Genomic DNA, 6,707 nt, shown 5'->3' on the forward strand with positions numbered 1-6,707 from the left:
ATCTTATGTAAATAAACTATGGTTAAGGAATATATCTTTCAAGATCAGATCAAGCTTAATAAAAAAGCTCATGCACTTTATTATCGAGCAAAAGAAAAAAAAGTTTCCGATGTTAAAGTTAATAGTCTCAACCAATATGCCTGCAACGACCATATTAACAAAAAGAGAAAATAATTTACTCCATCACAGCAGATTAATAAGATGTCTGTATATGAAGATTCTTTTCAAAGGGAAAAAAAAGCAAGAAACATAATTGAAATGATCAATCATAAAGCTCAAACTAATTTTCTTCTTTGTTGTTAAGTAATATATAATTCTCTTGTATAGTTTATTTTAGGTTAAATTATACAGTTAGTTCCTACACTTTTAGTGAAATTATAAATTACTCCTCACACTTTAAAAATGTATAATTAGATCCCTATAAAAAATTAACATTTATAATTAGATCCTTAATAATATTTACTGTAAAAAAAAATACACATTTACCATAATGTCATCTTTTTCTTTTTTCTTTTCTTCCATTATTCTTTCTCTTCCCCTCTTCCCCTCTTCCCCTCCCTTCTTCACTGGCAGTCATGGCCATGGCATCAACCACCACAGCAGCTACCACCATGTTACTATCAGGTTTCATGTCAAGTGCAGATGAAATCATGAACCCAAACCTCCTAGTAAGAGCTATTTTTCCATCGTGCTCTACTTCTTCTATTTCTTGAAGCATGGCAACACTTTCAGCTTCGGTACCATTTTCAACTGTCACATTGGACCTCACACAAAACTTATCATCATCAAATAATACTAATAATACTTCCACTCTTCCAATCAGGTATCATCATCCTCTTAATGTTGTCCCTTTGTTCCAGCTACCCAATTTTCAAGGTCACCCGCAGAACTTTGAGACTTAAGCCCCTACATAATCAATCAAAATTCTTCGGTCTTCAATTGTCTCAACAAGTTGCTACCTCTTCCCAATCGGGAATCCAACCAACCACAGCAATAGCCGCCATCCCTGGCTGATTCCGTCACTGCAGCCATCACCACCGATCCTAACTTCACCGCCCCTATTGCAGCCGCTATCTCCTCCATCATCGGAGGTAACAACAACAACAACAACAACAACAACAACAACAACAACAACAACAACAACAACAACAAACCAAACAGCACTTGAGATGGTAACAACAACAAAAATGGCAGCCATCTCCTCCATAATCGGCACGATGATGACGAAGATCCCATCACTGCTGAAGATGTTGTGAGCAGTCGAGAGTTGTTGCATTTAGGGTTGGAGGTAGAGGGTCGATGGTTGGGTTTGGTGATAATGTAAAGGCAGAACTTGGATGGTGGATGGTGGGATGAGGATGGGGTGAAGGGTGGTATGCTGTTTTGGAAATTACTCATTATACACTTAGTCCCTATACTTCTATTAAAATTACAAATTAGTTCTTACTGTCAACCACGTGCAACTCACATGATTAAAATAGCAAATATACTGACGAATATTCTGTTAAATTAAATTGTTTGAATGGTGGGGACTAAATTACAAAATTTAATTTTGTTTAGGGATCCAATTACAAACTTTTAAAGTGTAAGGACCAATTTACAATTTCAGTAAAAATATAGGGACTAACTGTGTAATTTAACCTTTATTTTGTTGGGTCGTTACAATTTAGTATCAGAGTAGTTTATTTTTGTTAGAGTCTGAAGAATAGACTGAATCATGCTTCATTGCATACTCAGTGTTGTGTCTCATGTTTATAAGATATTCTCGTGATACATATTGTATGGCTGTTAGTGTGTATCTATTTTAGGAACTATTCACACTTTAACTTGAAATGTTGAGAATGATCACCTTGATGTTGATTGTTGGGTGTGAACAAGGTCTAGATGGTTATGCAGGGACGAGGTCGCGGTAGACACGTGAGGTTCTGAGAGGTGTTCCAACGTGCGATTCCAATGCCTTTATGGCAGCAGTGAACACCATGGCTGAGGCTATGCGTGAAACAGCGACTACTACAGTTTGAGCAATTGATCATTAGGGATATAGGAACGGCGAGCGTAACAGGAGTAGCAGTGGGGTACGTGCGGAGGATGGTAATGGCGTTGAAGGTGTTGAGAGTAATGACAAGCCGATGACTTTGGCGATATTCCTGAAGGTGAACCCGCCCAACTTCAAAGGAATGCTTGTGGCAACTGAGGCAGATAACTGGTTAAGGGGGATAGAGAAGTCGTTGAGGGTGCAGCAAGTATCCGAAATATAGTTTATTGAGTTTGCAACATATATATTGGAAGGAGAGACTGAACATTGGTGGCATTGAGTGCAATGGTTATGGTGGCAAGACACGAAGGAGATTCTTTGGGAAGATTTGAATGAAGAGTTTTATAAGAAATACTTTTCGAAGTCTGTTTGTGAAGCTAAGGAGATGGAATTGATGCAATTGAGTCAAGAAAACATGTCAATAGCTGAGTATACTCAGAAGTTCGAAGATCTGTGTCATTTTTTGAAGATCTGCTAATGAGATCCTGATAGTTTTAAAGAATAGAAATGTCTGAAGTATGAAGGAGGACTTCACGATGAGCTTATGCACTCTTTAAAGCCTTTGGAGCTTTGGAGTTTCGCAGAACTCGTCAACAAGAGCCAGCTTATGAAAGGCTATGAGAAAAAGATTACGGCAATGAGAATGGGTCGTCAAAACATGCCACAAAGGAATACTAACAACTTCCACTGACATGCTTTCAACAGAAGGTGCCTTTCAAGAATTTCAGAGTACCTCAGTGCGGTAGTCAACGAGTTAGGAACGCCTCTGGTAGATCTACTTTTGGAAACGGAGGTCGATCGAGGTAGAATCTTGGGAATAGGGGTGGCAGTGGGGTGGGTAGGGGCGAGTTTTTGCCCTGTCCTGCCCTCCTTTGACCCTACTACTACCCACCCCACCCCTACCCGCAGGTAGTAGACTGCTCTACCCTAACCCGTCCCTATAAAAATTAAATAACATTTTAATTTTTACATATTCATAAATAAATTAAGATAAAAATTTAAAATTCATAATTAAATTAAAATACAAAAATAAGATTCATACAATGTCAAATAACTTGAAATTAAAAAAAAAGTTAATGTTTGATCACTACAAATTTAACACCATAATAAAAATATTACATCATTAAATATAAGAGTCTTCAGTCCTTATTCTTGATCACTTTCAACATCTTCATCATCATTAAAGGTTTGGGGGTCAAGATTCAAACCTGAAAATCGAAGAGTTAACAATTAATAAATTAATTAGTATTAAGTAAAAAGTTAACATAAATGAATATTAAATAATTTATCGCCTTTACTCCCTAAAGCTGCCCACAACCAACTTTGGCCACACATCAAAGCTTCAATTATGCTTTCTTTGAGCTTTCCGTGATGAGCAAAAATTATACGACCACTTGCACTAAAATTAGGATCATTTTCAAGAAATTTAAATTTCATCTGATTATTCTTCCACTATTTCAAGACATTAAAATTAGAATCATTTGGAGGATGAATTTTCTTCCTCAAGATAATGATCAAACTCAACATTCACACATGAACCCCTTGTCATCCTTCTTCTTTTAAATTTCTTCTTTCACACAATGGAGAGGCCCTTGGCATGACCAACAATTTTCTGAGGAGAGGAGTGCTTGCTGCTTACCAGTGAGACGACAACGGAGGAAGAAGGGACCAGAGACTGCAAATTGGAGATACGAGTGTCGAGGAGAGTGACAGCAACGAGAGAAGTGGGAGCAACGTGAGTTCGGTGAGGGAGATCGGTGAGGTGAGAGACTGAGCAAGGTGAGTGAGGTGAATGAGGAGGGTTAGCGGGTGACGACAGCGGTGTGCTTGGTGAGTGGAATGGCGAGGTGAGCAACTGAGCGATGGCGGCAATGAGCGACAACAGCAGTGAGTGACGGAGGCAGTGAGCAAGGTGAATAGGGAGTGGAGCTTGGCTGGGTTCGTTGGAGACAGGAGGGTTGGCTACGGTGAGGATTTTTGGGTAAGTGGGTATGAGGGAGAGGAGTGGGCAACCCTACTTCCTAAAATATATATATATATATATATATATATATATATATATATATATATATATATGCACTCCGGGAGCGGGTCCATCCTGAACCCGACCCCGCCCTGACCCGTTTGGAACCCGCCCCGCTTCAAGTTGAATTTAAACCCGCCCCGATCGGGTACGGGCGGGGCGGGTACCCGCGGGTTCGAGTACTCCTGCCACCCCTACTTGGGAAGCAACCCCAGCAAGGCCGCATGGATCAATCATGTAGGCAGTGCGCAAAAGATCACTCCAGCAGGCCGTATCAGTTCAGAACGCACGCTTGTTTTGTTTGCAAAGAAACAGAGCACATTGTGAAGGATTGTCCAAAGAAGTCTAACCGAGATCCTGCTAGAGCACTACAACAAGGGCAAATGATTGCTATGTTTGCCGATGATGCTATTGGTTCTATGTCCTTGCTCCAAGGTTAGTGTTATGTCAAGACTTGTTCCTTAACTGTACTGTATAATTCTGGCGCGTCGCATTCTTTTATTTCATTAACTGTTGCATGTGAGTTGGGATTAGTTTTCTCTAGACTGAGTTTTGACCTAGTTGTCAATATACCCACCTCACATAAAGTGTTGACCAACCTTGTTTGTCGATAGGTAGCCTTCAGTATTGAAGGTAGATTTTTCTTACATCACATAATCTGTTTACCTTTGTTTGGTTTAGACATTAACTTAGGGCTTGATTGGTTATTTAAGAATCATATTCTTCTTGACTATTTTGATAAAACTGTTATCTTTTCTTCTGATAATATACGTACTGGATCAATAGTTCTTCATGCTTTATACCTATATTCTGTGCGAATTATCTATAACGAGAGTGAATGTAAGGGGTACGTCCTATTAGCGGCTAGCTTGAGTGTCAGCGAATTAAACCTAAAGCAGATCCGAGTGGTATGAGATTTTCCTGACGTGTTTTTGGAAGACATACCCGAGTTTTCTCCTCGAAGAGAGATTGAGTTCAGCATCGACTTGGTACCTGGAGCTGGACCGATTTTGGTAGCACCCTACCGTATGTCTCCATTGGAATTGGCAGAATTGAAGAAGCAGTTGGAAGAACTATTGGAGAATGATTTTGTTCGTCCAAGTGTATCACCTTGGGGAGCCCCTGTGTTACTAGTAAAGAAGAAGGACGGAGAAATGAGACTGTGCATAGACTACTGACAGTTGAACAAGGTTACAGTTAAGAACAAGTACCCACTTCCTCGGATAGACGATCTAATGGATCAGCTGAAAGGTGCGGCAGTATATTCAAAAATCGACCTACGATCCGGTTATCATCAGATTCGGGTAAAGGAATCGGATATACCAAAGACAGCGTTTAGAACACGATACGGTCATTACGAGTATACCGTTATGTCGTTTGGACTAACAAATGCTCCGGCAATATTCATAGACTAAATGAATCGTATTATTCGACCATACTTAGACCAATTCGTGGTAGTATTCATAGATAATATTCTCGTTTATTCCAACACTGAGGAAGAGCATGAAGAGCATATGAGAACGGTGTTGCAAATACTGAGAGAACGAAAGCTATATACGAAGTTGTCAAAGTATGAATTCTGGACAAATAAAGTGGCATTCTTGGGACACATGATTTGTCGAGAAGGAATAGTAGTAGACCTCTCAAAGATAAAAGAAGTGATGCAGTGGAAGCAGCTTGAGACAATCACAGAAGTATGAAGTTTTCTAGGTTTGGCTGGTTATTATCAGCGATTCAGAAAGTGGTTTTCTCGGATAGCCCTACCACTCACCCGCCTTACTCGAAAAGAAGTATTGTTCGAATAGACAGAAGAGTGTGAAAGAAGTTTGGAGACGCTGAAGGAAAAACTAACAACTGCACCGGTATTGACATTATCAGATTCCCGGGGGAACCTTTTGAGGTATATTGTGATACTTCTTTAAAAGGATTGGGATGCATGCTGATACAACACAAGAAAGTGGTAGCACATGCGTCAAAGCAGTTGAGACCCCAAGAGAGGAATTACCCTACTCTTGATCTTGAGTTGACAGTGGTGGTGTTTGCGCTCAAGATATGGAGATATCATTTATATGGGGCTTAGTTGAAAGTTTTCTCTGATCATAAGAGTCTGAAGTACATCTTTGAATAGAAGGAACTTAACATGAGACAGCGGCGATGGATGAAATTTTCGAAGGATTATGATTTTAGGCTGAGTTATCATTCGAGAAAGACAAATGTAGTTGCGGATGCTCTAAGTCATAAGAGTTTGAGTATTTTTTGGATGATGATAAAAGAAGGTGAGTTAACTTCAACCTTTGCGAATTTGAGGTTGGGAATGAAGGAAACATCAGAAAGATTCATCATGACACATCTGCACTTCACTTCAGATTTTAAGATAGCCATTCTGCAAGCACAATTCAGAAATTTAAAGATGTCAGGACTGTTGGCCAGATTAGAGGGATAAACCAGGAGAAGTGCGACAAGACAGTGACGGATTGTGGAAGTTTAAGAATAAAGTTTGTGTACCTGACTAAGGAAGATTGCGTCAAGAGATTTTGACGGAGGCCATCAGGGTAGATTTTTCGATGTATCCGAGCATGACCAAGATGTACCAAGATTTGAAGAATATGTTTTAGTGGCTGAGACTAAAGAGGAATGTGATGGAATATG

The 6,707-nt window shown here is 39.7% G+C and overlaps 1 pseudogene; it reads left to right on the forward strand.

Moving 5' to 3' along the window:
- The first annotated feature begins 570 nt into the window (after positions 1-570).
- Positions 571-1,168, forward strand: LOC112778774 (WRKY transcription factor 6-like; annotated as a pseudogene).
- Positions 1,169-6,707: the final 5,539 nt, after the last annotated feature.

Source organism: Arachis hypogaea, chromosome 19 (genome assembly GCF_003086295.3).
Source record: "Arachis hypogaea cultivar Tifrunner chromosome 19, arahy.Tifrunner.gnm2.J5K5, whole genome shotgun sequence".
Taxonomy (NCBI): Eukaryota; Viridiplantae; Streptophyta; class Magnoliopsida; order Fabales; family Fabaceae; genus Arachis; species Arachis hypogaea.